Here is a 20,605-nt window from a genome sequence, read left to right as displayed (position 1 = left end):
ACCTAGCCACCCCATCCTAAAATTTTAATAAAAGCTTTAGTCAACTTTATGGTAAGAGCAAGACAACGAAAAATCTCCAGGAATAAATTCAATTTAGTTCAACAAATATTAAAGACTTGTTCGATGAAAAGCAAGATAGATTCCTCAGGTATTAATTGAATTATTTCTCTCATGTTAATGAGTAATGACAGTAGAAATAGCTTTTATATCTAAGGCTCTTTAGAAAGATGTATAACCCTACTGACAGTACAGTCAGATAAGTGTTCCTTAGGAATTCAAAAGTAAATAAACAGCCCCCTCTTTCCCAAGTTACCATGGCTCAAACACCATTTTACAGAACCAATCTGCTGTTTTGTGTTTAACATCAATGTCCTGGACTGTTCTCATTTCATCTTCTACTTCTACTCTATTTATAAATTATGATATAATTTCTTTCATACCAATTTTCCTCTTCTTCATCCTTCCTCTCCCTTGTTCTTCAGGGTTTAATAAATGGTCCATATTACTCAGCCATCTATTTGAAGGCTCTGTCATATAATTAAAGCATAATGAAGAGACAAATAAGCCTATATAACAGCCGTTTTTAGCCTGGTGGGGAAGTGGAAGAGGAGAGAAAGCTAATTCAGGCATTCTTTTACTTCGCAGAAATTCACTTAGCAGAATTTTAAACTTGCAGGGGCCAGTATTCAAATCCAGGCTCTCATATTTCAGATGCAACATTCTTTCCATTATACCACAGCCACCTTTTTAGAATCGGAGGTGAGATTCAAACTCAAGTCATTACTCCCCTCTACACACTACATACATTTTTTTTAGGATAAAAGAACTTCCCTAAAAAAACTATCCAAAATTAAAAGTATAACAAGAAGGTACCATCTCATTCCTCTCCCTAATATGTATATCCTGGTCAATGTCCAAAATGATCAATATTTTCCCAAGCTCAACAAATATCAGTTTACTGTATAAAAGTAAAGAATACCCACCATCAGTTGAACAAAAGAACAAGAGTTAGAACAAGTTCTATCTACTACAATAACATGTCCAGTTGCTATATGACATTCAACAGGTGCCAGACAAGTCTATGTCCCAGCTGACACTGGACAACGCCTCCACTAAGAAGGGAGGGAAAAAGACTGAATGTCCCCATCTACTATGTCCTCCCATTCATCCACGGATACTATAACCAACTGTTATAGTGGTTAGTGAGCAACACGTCTAGAAAGAAGCCAAGCATCAATCAATTGACCAACAGGCCTGCACTGAAGGAGTCATAATGAGGGAAGCATAATAAGTACCACAAGCCCTAAGGACTTAAAATTTTAGTTCTAAAGATGAGAGCTTAATATCATTTAGAAGTGTAAATTAGTGGTGTCAAATGTGAATAGAAATGGGGACCACTAAACTCTACAAAAGGATCCCCAAGGGCTGCATTTGGACTTACAAAACCATACATTTACATATTTCTTCTTCTAAGTACATCATCATATAGGAATTATATTTTAACCTGGTTTGGGCCATATTTGGGAGTATCATGGGCCACATTAAGGAATGTTGTAGACCACAAGCAACCCTACCTCTGTGTGTGTGTGTGTGTGTGTGTGTGTGTGTGTGTGTGTGTATACAGACACACACACACACACACACACAGATATACACATACACATAGGTCTGATGTACAATTTGAGAAGCAAGGAAGTCAATGAAGGCTGGAATAATTGGAGGAAATGGGACCTAAGTTGGATCTTGGAAGTTCTTGACAAGTGCAAATAAAGCAAGAGAATATCCTTAGATAAGATAGGTTAAGAATTGAGGAACATGGAGCAGCTAGGTTGCGCAGTGGATAGAGCACCGGCCCTGGAGTCAAGAGTACCTGAGTTTAAATCTGGACTCGGACAATAATTACCTAGCTGTCTGGCCTTGGGCAAGCCACTTAACCCCCATTTGCCTTGCAAAAACCTAAAAAAAAGAAAATAAAAAAAGAATTGAAGAACACATAAAAATTCAGCCAAATTACTAAGCTTTAATGATTTGTCAAGACTCTAATGGGACAAGCACTTCCCAAGTTTTTGCAGTGTACCATAGGGAAAATCACTTATTTTTATTTCCCTTTAGTTGTCTCTGCTTCTACAAAAGGAGGGAGCTCAATCAAATCATCTTTGAGATCCCATTCAGACATTCTGAGATTCTAGTCAGCATATCTCTAACTTCCCCACCACTGCCACTATTATTTCCCTAGCAAAATTGTCCTCAAACTTGACATTTGGTGGGGAAGAGTTCAAACTGCAGAATATCTTTGCTCTGCAGGATACTCCTTGTTCTAATGAGTACTGTTAATCAATCGATTAATAAACATTTATTAAGCTTGGAACACATACACACAGCAGTTAGATGACATAGAGGATAGAGTACCAGTCTAGAGTCAGACTCATCTCCCTGAGTTTAAACATGGCCTCAATCACTTAATAGTTAAGTGACTCTGATCAAGTCACTTAACCCTCTTTGTCTCAGTTTCCTCATTTGTTAAATGAACTGGAGAAGAAAATGGCAAACTACTCTAGAATCTTTGCCCAAAAAATCCTAAATGGGTTTATTTACAAAGACTCACACAACTGAAATGATTGAACAACATTTAGACACATATACACTAACATATAAATAAAGAATATATGCATATACACATATATGCACAGACATATGTATGTATAAGTAAAATGCATACGCGTGTATATATATACATATATATATATGCACACACATGCACATTTTTACTGATTCTGAAGCCACTATTTGGCACTGTTGTCTGCACAATCAGGCTTTTGTTAATTAATATAAGAAATAATTAAAATGTCACCATTGAATCAAATTGAGCTAATTTGGATTTGAATTCACTGTTTTCTCTCTACTATGTTATTAATAAAAGGGTGTTGATTGTTTGCAAATTTGTCTTCTATAGTGAACAACATACTGTAACAACAGGCAGCTATCCAGAATAACAATGTTATACCAAATTATAGCAAATGGGCCAGAGTAACAATATCTTTTGTCAATCTGATTACAAAGAATTCTCTACAACAAATGATCCTGACTCATTTTCTAACTTAGAGCTCACAGCACAGTATTACAATTCTAGTGAGGCTCATTTATTGATTAAAAGTGTAATTTCCATACAATAACACACCCAGAAAATGGGATATTTCTAAGGTCTTAGTACGGTGTCAGACACATAGCAGGGGCTTAATAAATCTTATTCCCTTCCCCCAAACAGGTATGTCTCAGTCTACATTGAGAAATTTTGCTGGGGCCCTGTGCATGGTAAGAAAGTTAAGAAGAATTTAGTAAGATAGTTCTGTTCATATTGGAAATAAAGAATTTTCTCAACTCCATCAGGTAGAAATTATACTCTAAAATATCTAAATTTAACTCTTAAAACTTTTTCTATTTTAACTCTTTTTGATGGAAATTTATTTTTAAAATGGATAACACATTTTATCAACTACTTAAACAGAAGAGATTGAATGTTATATAAATTTTTCTTAATGGTTCATTAGAATATCCATTACTGTGCTCATTCTTTTCCCATTTACCTGTCAATTCCCATCACTTTTCCTCACATCTAATAAAATTTTAACCATATATATTCCTACACAAAAGAAATTCATCCTTAATCATATAGTAAAGTAGAATAGTGGTTCTATGTTAGACCCCTCATGTTCTATAATTTACTAGGGGGATAATTTGGAAAGCTATGACTCCTCCATTCATCAGTTTCCTCAACTGCAAAATGAAGAGGTTGGACTGAATGATCATGGTCTCAACTGTCAAATGGAGATCACAATAGCTCCTACCTTCCAGGATGCTGTGAGAATCATTTAAGGTGTCTGTGAAGCTCTTAGCTTATGCCAGATACATCTAGGTGATTGAAGAGAAAGGGACCTGGGGCTTGAAGGTATCTAGATGACATCTCTCTTCTTTCTCCTACATTCAGGGTGCTTGCTAATACACTACAAAAACAAAAAAACACCTGGGCATCAACTCGAGAAGCATTCATTCATTAAATACCTATGGTGTGCCCAGATGCTGTCCTAAGCCATAGAGATACAAAGAAATTTAAAAAGATCAGCCCTTACTCTCCAAGAGAGTCAAACCTCAAGGGGGATTTCAAGCAACAAAATGTGTCCATTTGAACACAATTCTTCTAGTACAATGAAAGAAATCAAGAACCAGGACTAAAAGATTACAGTGAATTCTTTTTTTTTTTAGGTTCTCCCAAAAGGATGATAAAGAAATGTATGGTGAGTGTAAACAGGCTCCACATATCACCAAGCACAGGAGGAGGAAGGTGGGGCCGATGTGCAGCCAGAACAGAGCTCTCTACACAATCTTCTTTGCAGAACTGAGGGCTTGCCTGTCAAGACTTGTGGAGATTGTGCTAGTTGCTTTTATTAAACTGTTTTTGGAGAGGGATGGTTCACTGAAGATGGGAGGGAAAAATCTATTAGGAAATGAAGGTAATACACAAAGAAATTTCTATTTAAAAACACTAAAAATATAAGAATAGATTATCTTTCCCCTTAAAATAAAATACTAAGAGGTATCATTATATATAATGGAGATAAATAAGAACACTCTTCAATTAAATCAAGGGTTAAACAAGGATCCCCATTGTCACCACTTCTATCAGACATAGTATTAAAATTCTGACTAATAAAAAGGCAAGAAAAAAATAGTGGAAAAGGGAAGGGGGGGAACAATCATTTATTAAGCACTTAGTATGTTGCAGACACTACTTTACATTCTCATTTTATCTTCACGATAAACTTGTGAGGTAAATGCTTTTATTATCCCTATTTTATAGATGGGGAAACTGAGGCAAAGGTTAGAGAGCTTGCCCAGCATCATACAGTTAGTAATTGTATAAAGACTGATCAGAACTTTATTCCAGTGCTTTTTCCACTGAGCCACCTACCTGCCTCTGGAAAAAACAAAATGATCACTTTTCACAGATATGATGGTGTATGAAAAAGTCCTAAAAAGTCAACTAAAATTAATTGAAACAATTAAAAACTTCAGCAGACTTGCAGGATATATGAAAAGCCAGTACAAATCATCAACATTTCTATGTAAAACCCATTAAAATAAGGCAGGAAAGAGAAAAATTCTATTTGAGATAGCTACACAATATATAAAATATTTAGGAGTTCCAGGACAAAAGGCAGATTCTTCTACTTACTAAATCACTACAGAGTAGTTGGGCATTAATTCCATTTCACCTCAAGTTCATAAAGACAATTTCAAAGCAATGTACTTCTTTTAAATAAAATTCCATGTACTCAGATAAAAAAAGAGGGGAAAAAGTATCAGAATTCAAACTAGATCTTATTTATTCTTACTTTACATACAATTCTAATCAACTGTCTAGTTTCCATTAAAAACACAAAATTAGAGAGAAGAGAAGTATTAATAAAGACAAGTAAGCTAACAGCATCAAGATGTAGCAGCAAAGGAAAAAACAAGAAAGCTACATAAAATAGATAAAGTTCTTTCCCCAAAAAAATCCTTTCTTCTCCCTAATTTTCCTATTACTGTCCAGCACTCCATCACGTTTTTCTCAATTACCCTGGCTCACAACTTTGGTGTCATCCTCAACTTCTCACTAGTCATATCAAATCATTTGCCAAGTACTGTAAATTCTGCTAATATTTCTCATATATGCCCCACCCCTTCTCTTCCCCGACCTTGCTACCAACATAGTACAAGTCCTGCACTACTACAGTAAACTGCTGGGTGACCTTCCTATCTCTAGTCTACCCCTCCATTCAGCTGTCAAATTGATCTTCCTAAAGCAAAAGTATCACCCTGCTAATCTAATCAATAAACTTTAAGTGGTTCACTACTGCCTCTAGGATCAAAAGGAAAAATCTTCTGTTTGGCTTTTAAAGTCTTTCATAACCTGGACCCATCTATCTTTCCAGTCTTATACCTTCTTCTGATCAGGGGTTGGAGGAGGGTGGGGCAACCACCTCCTATCTGTTTCCCAATATGACAGTCCAGCTCTAAGTTCTCTGAATTTTCACTATCTCCTATATCTGGAATGATCATCCTCCTCATCTCTGGCTTTTGGTTTCCTTAGTTCCTTTTAAGTGTCAACTAATGCTCTACTTTCTACAAGTCTTTCTCCATCCTTCTTCCTTAGAGCACTTTCCCTGTAAGATCATCTACAATTTATTGTTTATATGAAGTTGTTTGCATGTTGTCACCATCAGCTATCAATACATTCAGTGGAGGGATTTATTTTTATCTTTTCTCTGAAGCCCTAGCACAGTTAGAACTTAATAAGTGCTTGTTGATTTAAAAGACCTCAAAAAAAAAAAACCTGTCAGTATGAGGTCACTTAATATAGGGGAAAATTGTTTTTCCAAAAAGCTCCAAGTTCCTGAGGGGATATCACTGTAATGAACATTCATATCTACGAGGCTCCTTTATGGAAATTTTCTCTTAAATACCCTTCAAAGCAGATCTCAATTTTCTTTAATTTATGAAGTCCTAGGAAGTTGACTGAGAAACAAAGAAATTAAATGTCTTTCTCAAAGTCATAGATTTATTTATTAAAGGTCAAAGATTTAAGATGATTTGAACCCCAGTCTTCTTGACTCAAATGTCCATTGCACTCTACTGATTCAATGATGGATGACCTAAAAAATTTATAATATGTTCAGCTTTAAGAAGTCAAGAATAGTGCAATTTAATTTTAGAAAAATTCAATCTTTCTAAAAGATTAAAATGGAGGAGACATAAAATATGGGGAGTGGAGGAAAAGCAGCTTAAGAGTCAAAAGGGAGTTAAACTGCAGTTTTTGATGAGACCTGTGATTGGATTGGTGTGAGGAACTCCCAAGGAGGAACTCTTTCTCTGCCAAAGCAGTGTTATCTGGAGAATGTATTCTCCAGATGTATTTATCTTGAGTTGCTTATTCCCTAATGGTACCACTTTCTGTATTTTGGTAAACGTAAGAGAAACAAGTTACTTCACGGCCAAGAGGAAAGATTATCAGGCTTGATGAGTTGTAATACAGTTAGGGATATGGTAGGGCGGACCCTTAAATAAAAAAACTTTCCCTACTACCTGGAATGAAGATGAGGAAATCTCACCTTATCAAAGGCAAATTAACAAAAAATCAACAAACACAAGAGATGAAAATTAGGCATCTACAGAAATTTTCAGCAGGGATTCTTAACCTGAAGAGAGAGATAATTTATACTGTGGCAAGCTTTCTTAATCTAATAAGAACTGCCAATCTAATATATAAATAATTATAAAATAAAATATGCATATAGAAATTCTATTAAGCAACAAGATATAAGATGAAGAAGGGAAAGAAATATTTTATTTAAAGAAATAAAGCAAAGTGGTTAGAAGGATAAATAATTCTGATGATCTGTAAAATACTAAAGAAGAAGTTGACAGTACCAATTTCTATTTCTCCAGTCCTCCCCAAAGGGCACTTACTGGCCTACACAAGTTGTTTTGTCCACTTGGCAAATATATTCCCTCCAGTGGAGAGGGGTTCCCCAGGCTGTCACAGCTTAAATGATACCATCCCTTAAGATCAGCTAATGCCTGGTATTCTGACTGTGCTTAACAAGCAACTCTAAATACTAATTGGGTTTCCCAGTGGGACTCTCCTACAGTGAAGGGACTAGGTTAACTACTTGATAAGAACATTCCAGTCCCCTCTGCAGTCTTATTTCCGTTTAAATTAATAAGCTGACTTTCTACTGTCTAAATCCATCTCCTATGAGATAGCTCTATTCTAACCAACCTCCCAGGGCATGATCACTCCCTTAAGAGAGTTAACAGGAAAAAATTTTTGAACCTGACAAGTTGAGAATAAGAAGCTAGACTTGCAAGGACCCTATGAAAGGGCAAACAATCTGTGTGAAGTCGATGGTTTTTAAACATTGGATCACTAATCTAGAGCTGAAAGGATTTTAGAAGTCATAAAGTATAACTCCCTTATTTTACAAATTAGGAAACTGAAACAGAGAATTAATAACTTGTTTCTGACTCCAAGTCCAGAGTGCTATCAATCACATTATGCTGCATAACAACATAATGTATTAGGGATCATATATATATAATATATGCATATATAGAGACAACTAGACAGAGATGACAGATAAAAATAGATAACACAATATAAAGTGATATATATCAGCAAAATATAGAAGAGAAATGTATCAGCAAAATGTAGAAGGGAATTTAAGCTATAGGAAGACAATTAGAATTTAGAATTTCTGGGACACAGGTTCTTAACTTGGGAGTCCAGGCATCTTATTGCTAATATTTTGATAGCTAAGTCAATATAATTGATTTTTTCTGTAATCCTATGTACTATGTTTATTCATTTAAAAACATTAATCTGAGAAGGGTTCCAGAGGCTTTACCAGACTTCTATAAGTGTCTTCAACACAAAAAAAAAAAAAGTTTAACAACCCCTGTTCTAGGACTTTTTTCCTCATACTAGGACTCAGGATAGGTAAAAGTCTAAAGGAATGGATGAAAAGACCAGGAAGGAAAGGGTGTTTGAGTTTTCTTAGTATCTAGGAGTTCCAGATGAGAAAGATAAAGGCTCTATAGGAAGGATGATCCCAAGGGGATGTCCTTCTGAGCCAAAATGAAATCACAGTGCTAGCACTAAAAATTGACCTGCAGAATAAAGTTCAAACTAAAAACTGGAGAAGTAAGAACCCGAAAAATGCAACTCAGATTCATGTAAACTCAGCTAGAGCAGCTGAGAGAAAAGCCACAGGCAATATTAAAATAAATGAAATGGAGAAGTCAATCCATCAAAGTAGACATTAAATGGGCATTGGAAAAGGGCAAAATAGCCAAGCTAGGCATTTCTGTGCCCATGCTAGAAGTCAAAATGAGATGGCTGAACTGGTATGCTTGGCAATGAACAAGGCTCTTGACATGGTTGGCATCTTAGAGATGCAGTGGCAGGAAGGTAGTCAATGGGACTCAGTGACTGCAGGATACAGAGTTCACAGATGGATAGGGACAGGTGGACGGGAGGAGGTGCAGCACTGAGGACTACCATAAACCATAACAGGGTAAAAATAGTATCCAGAGGGGAAAAAAATGGAAGAACTATGGCATCTCTGGGGCACCTTCTAAATTCACATAATAAAAATTTGACAACGGGGACATATTAAAGACTATATAACTAGGAAAGTGCAATTATATAAAAACACTAAGTGACATTAGAAAAACTTTCAAATTATGTAGAACAATGATCATGGGAGACTTTAAACATAGACCTGCCAGATGCTGCATTAGGAAGAAGTGGAGGTGACTACTTTCTAGAACTGGCAGTTTAAGAGGCTGCTGCTAACAGAGAACATACAAGATATGGTCCTGATTAATGAAAATGAAACCCTTCCAGAAGGTGGTAGTGTGTGAGCTACTAAATAATAAATGATTGCAACACAAATTAAATTCATTTTTTATGGAAGGAAAAGGAGAATCTAATAAATCTATTACACAATTTCTATTTCAAAAAAAGGAATCATGACAAACTAAAGGGGCAGTGGACGATAGGGAGGAATGAAAGCAAATTAAATAAAAGTCAGGAATTCAATGCTTCAAGGAGTAACAATCTCCCATTCAAATGTTTCTTCTACTGTGGCAGATCACAACAGATCAAATTTCATCTCACATAATTTTTGTTTATGTCTCCAATAAATCCTCACAGAGGGTGTAACCCAGTGTACTAGGCACTTTCTCCCCTAGAACTCCTGAGGTTGTATAGACACCAAAAGTGCACATGAGCTCATAACCATCATTGGTTGATTTCTTTTTCTAGTAATGCCTGCTGAATGCTAATTCTGGTAATATTTTGTTGGTAATTTTGTTGTTGTTCAGCAATTTTAGTCATGTCCAACTCTTCATAACCCCATTTGAAGTTTTCTTGCCAAAGATACTGGACTGTTTTGCCATATTCCTCTCCAGCTCATTCTACAGATGACGAATTGAGGCAAACAGGATTAAGTGACTTGCCCAGGATTACATAGCTACTAAATGTCTGAGTTCAGATTTGAACTCTTGAAGATGAGTCTTCCTGACTTCAGGCCCAGTACCCTATCTATTGTACCACCTAACTGTTTCTGTAGTAATATCACACATCTTCTCTACTCTTTTCTACACAGTTCTTCAGAGGCTGTGGAATGTCATGTCTTGGAACCTTACTGTATCACTACAAGACCACTGATATAAAAATAGATGATCTACTGTTTCAGAGAAAACCTTGGAGTCATTAAAAGTGCATACACTTTCCCTAAAAGGTTATCCAATTTGCTTTCCAATCTCTTGTTCAATTCAGGACCTATTTCAATATTTATTTGCAATGTCTAATCAAGATATTCAAAAAGTTGATTGTTCATCTATCTGAACATCAGTCTGAGTAACTAGCATCTTAAGCCCTTGTGCCTTATCCTATGGAGACTAAATCAAACTCTCTTGAGCAATTATGGATCTCATTTCATAAGCTATGTAATGCTTTGAGACTTAATGCAATCCTCAATAAAGAAAAGATTATCTACCTACAAGGAATCCACTTTGTATTTAGATTCCATAATGATATCCTCTATAATTGTGGCAAACAACCCTGTCAAGCATTTGTCTTCTATTTTATATCAATTGATAACAATAATAAAAGTTTGTATAGAAGTTATCCACGTTACAAGGAATATTGTATGATTTTAACACAAACAAGATACCCTGATAGTGACCCTAAAGCAGTGCTTTATTCTTACAAATAATTTTTTTAATAGTCCACAAGCAATAATAGGTCAAGACTTTCTGTTAATCTTGCTTCCATAACTGTGGTTAACAATAGAATACAACCTGTGAAATCTTGCCTATTTCATTCTTAAACTTTTATCAAGAATACTTGTGTTATACATGCAGATAATTTTCAAAGACTTTTGAAAGATGGAAAAACAGGTACTTATTTAAACTGTCTCAATTATTTATACTTCCTCAGTTCTTTTTGGGGGGAGGGTTAAAAATAGAGTAACTCAAAAAGCAATAACTCAAATGTCTTCAAAAATGACTCATCTTTAGCAATGACCTTTTCTCTATATACTCTGTCCTAAATAAGTAGTCTTCTCAGTTTTTGTTATTGCCCTGGTCTTCCATTCTTTCCATTTCAAGAGAACTTTCTAGTTAAGGTTATTTTTTTTAAATCCTATTAGCCTCCTAATTACAGTAGCTATGTTAATTTTTTAGGAAATACTTATAAATCTATGACAATATCTATTAAACAACTTTTTCTGTTGTCAATGTATTGTTTAAATCAATTTTAAGTACCCACATTTGAGAAGAATGATTTCTGCTTTTTATTTTTAATTCTAATCTGGCACTGATTTTGATTTTTGTTCTAACAAGTCACTGGTCTGACTTAACACAGATCACTTTGTAAATGACTATCATATCAGTAGCAAGTCATCTCCTATCTTTCACATGGTAATCTATTTTATTTTGGGAGATGTTTTGGTTTACTTGTCATATACTGAGGTTCCCCTCCTATCTTTTCTTGTAAGAGTTATTTTTAAGCTAGAGGTAGAACATGCCTGTATATTGTTTTGCATTTTGTCATCTTTCTTTGTGTCCACTTTTGCTTTCAAGCCAACAAAGACTATTTAATTTAGAGGGTTTTAACAAGCTCTTCAGAGAATTTCTATATCTCCTCATGCTCTGCAACAAATGTTGGTACATAAGTTATGGTTATTTTCATAGTTTCATGGTCTTTTTGCAAACTTTTGAGAATTTCAATAAGAGATGATCAAGCATTACTTGTAAACGTTTCTTGTTGCCACTGGACATTGAATTAAACTGACAATTCCTTCATTTGCTTCTCTGAGAAGAACCTATTGGTCACCTTTCTATTAAGTTGTTTCTTCACTTGTCTTCTGGTTCCACTTATAGTAAGAATGTCATGACTGATATGATTCAGTTACTTCAGTAGGAGCATGTCTACTCATTAGTTAAATTTATATTTACAAAGAACTATGCTATTTGTAAATTGTCTAAAAACCTGATTCTTACAAACTTCTACCACTTTTCCCATCATTCAGTCATTATCACTACTGAAGCAAAAGTGAGTCATACAGGACTGAGGGGCCATTTTGTGTTTTTCTTTTGTTTCAATAGTTGCCACAGTCAAAGAATATGTCTCCAAGTAGCCAGTGTATTAGTGATAAGTTTCATCCTACTTAAATAGGTTGGTACTTGAATAACAGACACAATCTATTGGCAGAGCTATACTTGAAGTCTTTCCAATATGGCAGAACCTGCCAGAGCTTGTGCTTCAGTGACATAGACTTCAAAAATGGGGTCATTCTATACCACATTCTATACCACATTCTATACCACAATGAGATATCAAAGCAGAATTTGTGGTAAACTACAACTACAAAAAAAATCCAGATTCTACTTAACATGCAAGAAAAAGAGTATCCGAAAGATTAAAAAAATTGTAAATCCCAAGCAATACCCTGAATGTACAACTAGGAGAGTCAAAACGGTTACTGCAAGGTACAAGTGGAGAAAAATTGACAAATTCACAAAGAGTGATAGAAAATGTGTTTGGAAGTGACAAGGAAAGAAAAACAGGAAATTCATGTGTAACCTAGAAACTAAGGGAGCAAATGAGACTCTGGAAATCATGCCACATGGGACTACTTGATAAAAGTAGAGAAAGGGCATATGCACTAAGATTAAAAAAGGAGACAGAGACTGAAAGAATTTTATGCCTAGTTCTCTATTGAGATTATTATTAAGATTCCTCTTCCCAAAGTATCCTTTTAAGTAGGAAGCCATTAGTATCACCACAAAGAGGCACGGATTAGGATTCTGTACTAGGGTAATTAGAGAAGCAACATTTTCTTCGAGGAAAAACTTCCATCTTTAGAAGGCATGAGAATCAGTCACCTTTATGCAAGAAAATTAATCTAAAAATTCCTATAAATCTCTTGAAATACAAACTATTGCACTATAACAGATTTATTTTGCCATTTTTACGAGCCCATTTTCCTTCCCCCCCTTTTCCCTCTCCATTCATTATTTTTTTGAGGTTGTTTTTTTTTTGCAAGGCAAATGGAATTAAGTGACTTGCCCAAGGCCACACAGCTAGGTAATTATTAAGTATCTGAGACCGGATTTGAACTCAGGTACTCCTGACTCCAAGGCCAGTGCTTTAACCACTACGCCACCTAGCCACCGCCCCTCTCCATTAATTATTTGCTGCTCACTACACATCAACCACACCACAAGGTGATAAAGAAGAAAACTAAAAGGATTCATCTTAGCTACACATCTGTTAGGACACAAAGTTAGAATCTAGTACAAGGTAAGAGGTTGTGCCTCAAGAATCAATATCCAGGGAGCACAATTTTTCCTCCATTCCTTACAGCAAAACAACTATGATAGTCCCTTCTTTAAGTTCCAGGACTTTATACTTAGGATCTTCCTTAGTTCTGATATAGTAGAAAGATTACTAGTTTAAAGTCAGGGGCTAGGGTCCAAATCCTAGTTCTACCTCTTCTGTAACCACAAGCAAATCACTCTCCCTTCTGAGGTTAATTTCTTTTTGTGTCAAAGAAGGAAGCTGGACTAAATGACCTCCAAGGTCCCTTCAAGCTCCTTGAAAGTTATCTATATTCAGATGTTCAAATCTTAAATTGATCAAATGAATATAGATTTGCCACCAGGGACCAGAAAAACCTCCATTTGAAAGTTCTCAAGGATATACTGGGAAACTGTATAACCACTTGTCACAATCTGTTACCATTTCAAAAGACCCAAAATGGCAAATATGATCTTTATTTCTAAGAGGGGAAGAGGGAGAGCAGGGTGGCAGAAGGACAACTCAGATCATTATAAACCCTACTGAGTTTTACCTCCATACCAAGAAAACTACCAAAGTCTACTGAAAGGATAGAATTATTGAATATGAATAATGACTAGAACTTACTGGGAAAATGCAACATGGTTTCTATAAGGAAATCATACTCAAATTCATTAGAGTTCTTGAAGAAGACATACATGTGAATCAAAGGGGTATCAATGGATATAACTCCCTTAGACATTCAAAGGTATTGACAAATTTCTACACCAAAGTCTATTAAAAAACTGAGTCATCTTGAAACAAGATGGGTAAAGTTTTCTCTGGTGGGAAAAGATTGATTTAAGAGATAGGAAACAAATACCAGGGAACGGGTGGGCACTTGTCTAAACAAGACATTGGTACCAGAGTCAATTTTATTTACTGGCAGTTTACTTTTATCTGAATCTCAAACAACATTGTGAGTTTAACAAAAAGAAAACTAAGGGTCAGAAAGATCGACTGATGATCCCAGTAACAAAGCTAAAGCTTATCAGTGGCAAAATCAGAGCCCAGTGTTTCTGAATTCCACATTGAACCAAACATATAAAGAATAAGAATAGGGGAGGCTAGGTGGCGCAGTGGACAAAGCACGGCCCTGGAGTCAGGAGTACCTGGGTTCAAGTCCAGTCTCAGACACTTAATAATTACCTAGCTGTGTGGCCTTGGGCAAGTCACTTAACCTCATTTGCCTTGCAAAAAAAACTGAAAAAAAAAGAATAAGTATATAGGAGGATTTAAAATTCCAAATTATTTATAGATACAAAATTAAAGATTTACTAAACTACAGGACATTGGAACCCATGAATCATGGTCAACTTGTTCCTGAGAATATCTGCTCTTTGTTATACTGGGGCTTACACAATGACCAACAAAATGCCAAGCATCATCAAAAAAAAAATACTTACTTCAAAAGTTTACTGAAATGCCTCTAAGACTCTGGAAACAGTAGCTGACCTGGTGATTATCTAATAGTCTGTCAACAAACATTTACCAAGTGGTTACTATGTACCAATCACTGGGGTACAGGAACTGCAAAAGACAATCCCTGCACTCAAAGAGATCACAATTTAAGGGGGAGAGGCAATGTCTAATAAGCTATCTATATGAAAAACTATAAATAATCATAGAGGGAAGGCAATGACATTAAGGATAATAGAGAAAGGCTTCTCCTAGAGGTAGGAATTTTACCTAAGAAGATGCAGGAAACCAGACAAACAGGTTTAAGTAGGGTTAAGTAACTTGCTAGTGTCTGACGCTGGATTTGAACACAAGAATTTTTGACTGCAGGGTCAACACTCTATCCATCATATCAAGCTATTACTAAATGAAGGAAGTCCAAAGCATAGAGTTTAGAAAAGAACTAGAGACTGGGGAAGCTAGGTGGCTCAGTGAATAGTGTACCCACCCTCGAGTCAGGAGGACTCAAGTTCAAATCTGACCTCAAACACTTTACACTTATTAGCTGTATGACCTAGGACAAGTCACACATTGCCCCACAAGAATAAAAAATAAAAAAAGAAGAGAACTAGTGGAAAGAGGGGAGGAATTGATTTTAAATGGCTTCTGAAAGAACTCAGACATGGAAGGGAGAGAGTATTGAGTTTTTTATGATTGGGTGGGAAAAGGGAACATGGACATGTTTATGGGAGGCAGAGTAGCTGCCAATAAAAAGAGAAAAACTGAAGATTATTGAGAACAGGAGTGATACATGGGGTAATTTATTTAAGAAGAAAAAATGTATTGGGGTCACTTGTGCATATAGACAGGTTTGCCAGGGCAAGGAAAAGGGCTGTGTCTTCATGTGAGACAGCTGGAAGATATAGTGAGAGGAGATATGAGATGAAGAAAAAGGTCTTATAAACATATAAAGCTACTATGTACCCACACATAAAAATAAAAGAAGGCTATTTGTGGTCTTGGTTCCTCCATAAAGACATAATGAAGGGGTGGCTAGGTGGTGTAGTGGATAAAGCACCAGCCTTGGAGTCAGGAGTACCTGGGTTCAAATGCAGTCTCAGTCACTTAATAATTACCTAGCTGTGTGGCCTTGGGGAAGCCACTTAACTCCATTTGCCTTGCAAAAACCTAAAAAAAAAAAGGACAATGAAGTTAAGAAGATCAAGTGAAATAACAGGAAAGGGGGGAGTGCTATATAAGATAGATTTAAAAGTCTAGAGCTTTTCAACCTTAAAAAAATGGAATATTGAGGAGAATATGACTATAAAGTCATGAATAGTACTGGAAAAAATGAGCACAGAATTATCTATCAAATCCCAAAGACAAGGGACCACCACTGACAAGGGGGGGGGAAGATCAAAAAAATGAAATGCAACATGTTATCCTATAACTCTGTCTCAAACAGTATCATACTCCTAAAGGATTCGGTATGCAATTGAATATTAGGTTAGAGAGAATGTGGACCTGAGTCAGTCTGACAATTCATAGATTCTATATTCATAACCCAGTTTTCTAGGAGTTCCATGTATATTTATGGTATCAGTTTCCTCAACTATAAAATGAGGAGATGAAATACAGAGATCTGATCTCCAAGGTCCCTCCCTCCAGGCTCTAATATTTATTTAATTTTATTTATGGTAGGAAATGCAAATATAGGAAGATATGGACCATAACTTTTTAATAAATAAATAAAATTAACCTCTGTTGAAAAAGAAAGTGCAAATCATTGCAATCCTTCTTAGGAGCCCTAACCAGCCTTATACTGAAATGGTATCATAATTTCAAGACAAAGAGGTTAAAAGTGGCTGCTTATCCATTCAGCTTTGCTCCTTTACACACCCCTCTAAGATGAGGGCCAAAGTCCTATAGAAATGTGGCATATCATGACAATGGGGTCAATTGTGAGGCATATATAGAAGAAACAATAACAGTTCTCCACTTCCACTTATCTCCTCCAAAGGCTGAAACACAAAAGGCAAAAAGGTCCCTCAATTTGCACTGTACACACACCAGATATATCTGTACTTATCTCCTTGGTTAGATAAAAACCCTTCTTCCTAGAATTCAATGCCCCCCAATAGAAATAAAACTTCTTTTGGGCAGGAACTGTTTTTAGCTTTTATATTTCCAATACTTTACATATAATAGATGCTTCATAAATGCTTCTTTCATTCATTTCCATTGTCAGTCCAACTTAGAGAAACCCTCAAAAAAAAGCATAATTTATTAGTCTAGGTTATTAAAATCCAGAACCTGCCTGAAGAGAGGATTAGATGCTGGTGTAGTGTGTTGTTTTTGGAACATTTCTTAGTTTTTTGGTTTTCTATTTTCAGAGGATGGTGGAGCGGGGGGGGGGGGGGGGGGGGGGGGATACAGTGACCTGACACCATGTTTCAAAGAGGCAAGGAGTACAACAATGAAGAACACATCTGGTTCTAGTAGACCCTGTGCTTTGAAACACAGGATCTTATTTCAACATCACATGCCCAACCCTATGGCCCTGCAAAACTGTGAAGTTTATGTGCTAGTTCAAGGAGGAGGCAGAGGCAGAGACAGAGATTGGGGCAAAGAGAGACAGAGAAAAATAGAAAAAGGGGGAGGGAAGGAGAGGAGATGAAAGGGGGAGGGAGAAGGAGAGTGAATATGTTAAAGGGGTCTCAGAGGAATCCTACAGGAATATCTAAAGAACTTTTTAAGTTCTTCCAACTCAACATTCCATCACTCTAGAATAAAAAAACTACATATACATTCTGTAACAAATCTTGGCCCCAAAATACCCAATCCACATTGAATGGTACATTTAATTCTATGAGTTGGAAGTTCAAAGGGTCTGATAAAAGCAATGTAGTAATAATGGCAAAGAATAATGGATTAAGAGAAATAGGACCTAGATACTAGTCCTGACTGCCATTATATTACTCAACACTGAAATAGCCACTTAACCCCTCTAGGCCTTGTTTCCCCTTATGATAAAATGAGAATTATAATACCCATCCTGCATGTGTCACAGAGTTAGATTCTTGAATTGAAATGTATCCATGCATACTCTAAAGTTATTAGCACTATACTTATGTAAGGTATTATTTTAATATCACCAAGTCTCAAATATTTTTATCACATAATTTTAACCCATTATAAAGCATATATATCATCAAAGAATAAGGAATTAAAAACATAAATAGTAGTCCAAGATTTTAGAGCATGTAGAAGACATTCGGAACAACAAAACTGACTTTCTGCCTCACAGAAATATTTTGTAGGACATAGTATTTTAATCTATAAAACTAGAACATAATTACAGTCCTACAGAAATACTGAATAATTCTAGTAACATATTTAAAAGTTTTTCAAGAACTAGAAGAACTTCTATTAATTTCTATACTATGAAAAATTCTCCCTAGACATAGTTATTCCTGCCAAAAAGAGCTCATGGCCTCCTGACTCTCAATGGATAATAGTCATGCCCCTTTTTTGCTTTCTTTTTCAGCAAGCATAGTAGGCAGTATAGTTTCTTCATGGGGCCCATTCCAACAAAGCACTGGCAAACTAAAATACAGCAAGGATTCTTAACACTCACATCAGAACACATGAGGTACACCTCTTAGCTTCTTATACACTTCAACTTGAAATGAATTCATCTTTCTCTAAAAGCTGCCAGTTAATTCACTCCTTTATCACATATCTCTCCCCATTATGAAGCTCTGACTTCTGAGGTTGCTGGATTACAAACTTTGATGTTTCCAAGTGGGAGAGAGTGAGGGAAAGGGAAAAGATGGAGAGGAAGAGGGACAGAGAGTGAAAGATAGAGAAATCATTTGCTATGAAATCAACCTGAACATTTCCCAAGTTGGAGCTCAGACTTGACAAACCCTCCCTCCCCTTCCAGGGCTTTATATATAATATATTCTCTGTGTTTTCTCTTCACTAGCCTCACTGCCTTTTTTTAAAAGGGTCATATTTAAAGTTCAACCAAGAAAAAGGTCAGGAAGGATTTGATATAAATCATATGTGTAAACCAAATTTAAAATAAAGCAAGAAGACAGAATTTAATCAAATTGTGCTACTAGTCAAGAAAGAAAACAAAAGACTGACAGTTCAAATCAACTGACAATCTTATTTTCTGATATAGACTAAATAAGCAGCATAGAACATTCAAGCTGGAAGAAACTTTTGAGATTATCAAAGTCCAATCCCCACATTTCAAAGAAGAAACCAAGGGCCACATTCTTATGAAATATTTTTACTCAAAGTTTCTCCAATTTCCAGTGCTCCTCCTTCTTGCAGTTTTTTATCTCCATATCCTTTTCAATGCCTATATCTACTGGACAATAATTCTCTAATCACTCATTTCACTAAAATCTTGTACTTTTAGAAGGTGAGGGTTCAATTTTGTGTGCCTCAAATTTGCAAAGAAAACATTCTTGAGCAAGTATATTGTATCTCATTCAATCATATATAAGATATACAGCAATTAATAGGAATAATGTCCTTAGCAATGAAACTAAGCATACTTTTTATATTCAGCAGTTCTCAGTGCCTAAGATGTTTTTCAGAGAGTCTGTGGGCCAAAATTATTTTTTATAACAACAATAAGATTTTTTTACTTCAAATATGATAAATATCAATACATATAACACACATAAACAAAAATTTGGGGGTAGGTCCAATAATTTCTAAAAATAAAACAATTGTCCTGAGAGCAAAGATTTGAAAACTGCTGATCTAGACCAAAAATAGGATCCAGAATTCACCAAAGCAACTAACAATAGCCTCAATTGCTCCCCCCCCAAAATGCTCATTCCTAATTCATTTATTTTAAGGAAAAGAACTGACAAGTTGAATTTAATGAACAAATTTCTAAGCAAATCTATATGTAAGACACTATTATATATGCAGAGGAATACCAACAATATAAACTGTCCTTGGCCTGAAAGAGTTTATATTCTGGGGAAAAGAGAAGAGGATACATCATATGCACAAGTGAAAACAAAGTATACAGAAAGAATACAAAGTAATTTCAAGCAAAGAGTGCTAATAGGTGTGGGAAAAGCCTCCTTCTAATCAATTACTACTTTTTCTTCAATCAATTCCCCAGAGCTGCCAACATGATTTTCCTAAAGCAGGGGTCTAACCCATATCATTCTTTTGCTCAGAAAGTCCCAGTGGTTCCTTATTATTCTAGAATAAAATTCAAACTCCCAGGTGTGACATTCAAAGCCCCTTATAATCTGAATCCAGTTTATCTTTCCTGATTACACATGACTCTTGTTCACATGCTCCAATAGTCTAATGCACTATGTCTCTACATAAAATATACCCAACTGGATTCATGTTCCTCAAAAGACTTTTCTGGGGGCACTGACCCTGGAGTCCGAAGGACCTGAGTTCAAATATGAACTAAGACACTTAATAATTGCCTAGCTGTGTGACCCTGGGCAAGTCACTTAACCCTATTGCCTTAGATTTTTATAAAAAAAATTTTAAAGACTTTTCCTGATGCATTTAGTTGACCTTTTCACCTTCAAATTATTACTATTAAAGTCTCTACTTGTTTATATTTGGGGAAATGTTGCAAGTCTCCACTCCCAGACAGAATGTTAAGTTCCATGAGGGTAGGAAGTCTCACTTTTGTTTTTTCTATTCAGAGCACAATGTCTGGCCTGTAGTAAGACATTAATAAATACCTGTGGACTGAATGGG

The 20,605-nt window shown here is 35.8% G+C and overlaps 1 protein-coding gene across 5 annotated transcripts in view; it reads right to left on the bottom strand.

The window, feature by feature from the left end:
- Positions 1-20,605, bottom strand: part of ZNF395 (zinc finger protein 395) — a 67,523-nt gene that overhangs the window by 35,053 nt on the left and 11,865 nt on the right. The window contains exon 1 of one of the 5 annotated variants that reach the window (XM_074209211.1): positions 3,846-17,241. The exons of 3 other annotated variants lie outside the window; for them this stretch is intronic. The gene's annotated coding sequence lies outside the window, so the exon portion shown is untranslated. Of the gene's footprint in view, positions 1-1,903; positions 1,923-3,845; positions 17,242-20,605 lie in introns of those variants that run through there. One more of the 5 variants, XM_074209210.1, reaches the window with a different exon arrangement.

Source organism: Macrotis lagotis, chromosome 1 (genome assembly GCF_037893015.1).
Source record: "Macrotis lagotis isolate mMagLag1 chromosome 1, bilby.v1.9.chrom.fasta, whole genome shotgun sequence".
In the NCBI taxonomy this organism is placed as follows: Eukaryota; Metazoa; Chordata; class Mammalia; order Peramelemorphia; family Peramelidae; genus Macrotis; species Macrotis lagotis.
This window is presented reverse-complemented; position numbering and strand designations above follow the sequence as displayed.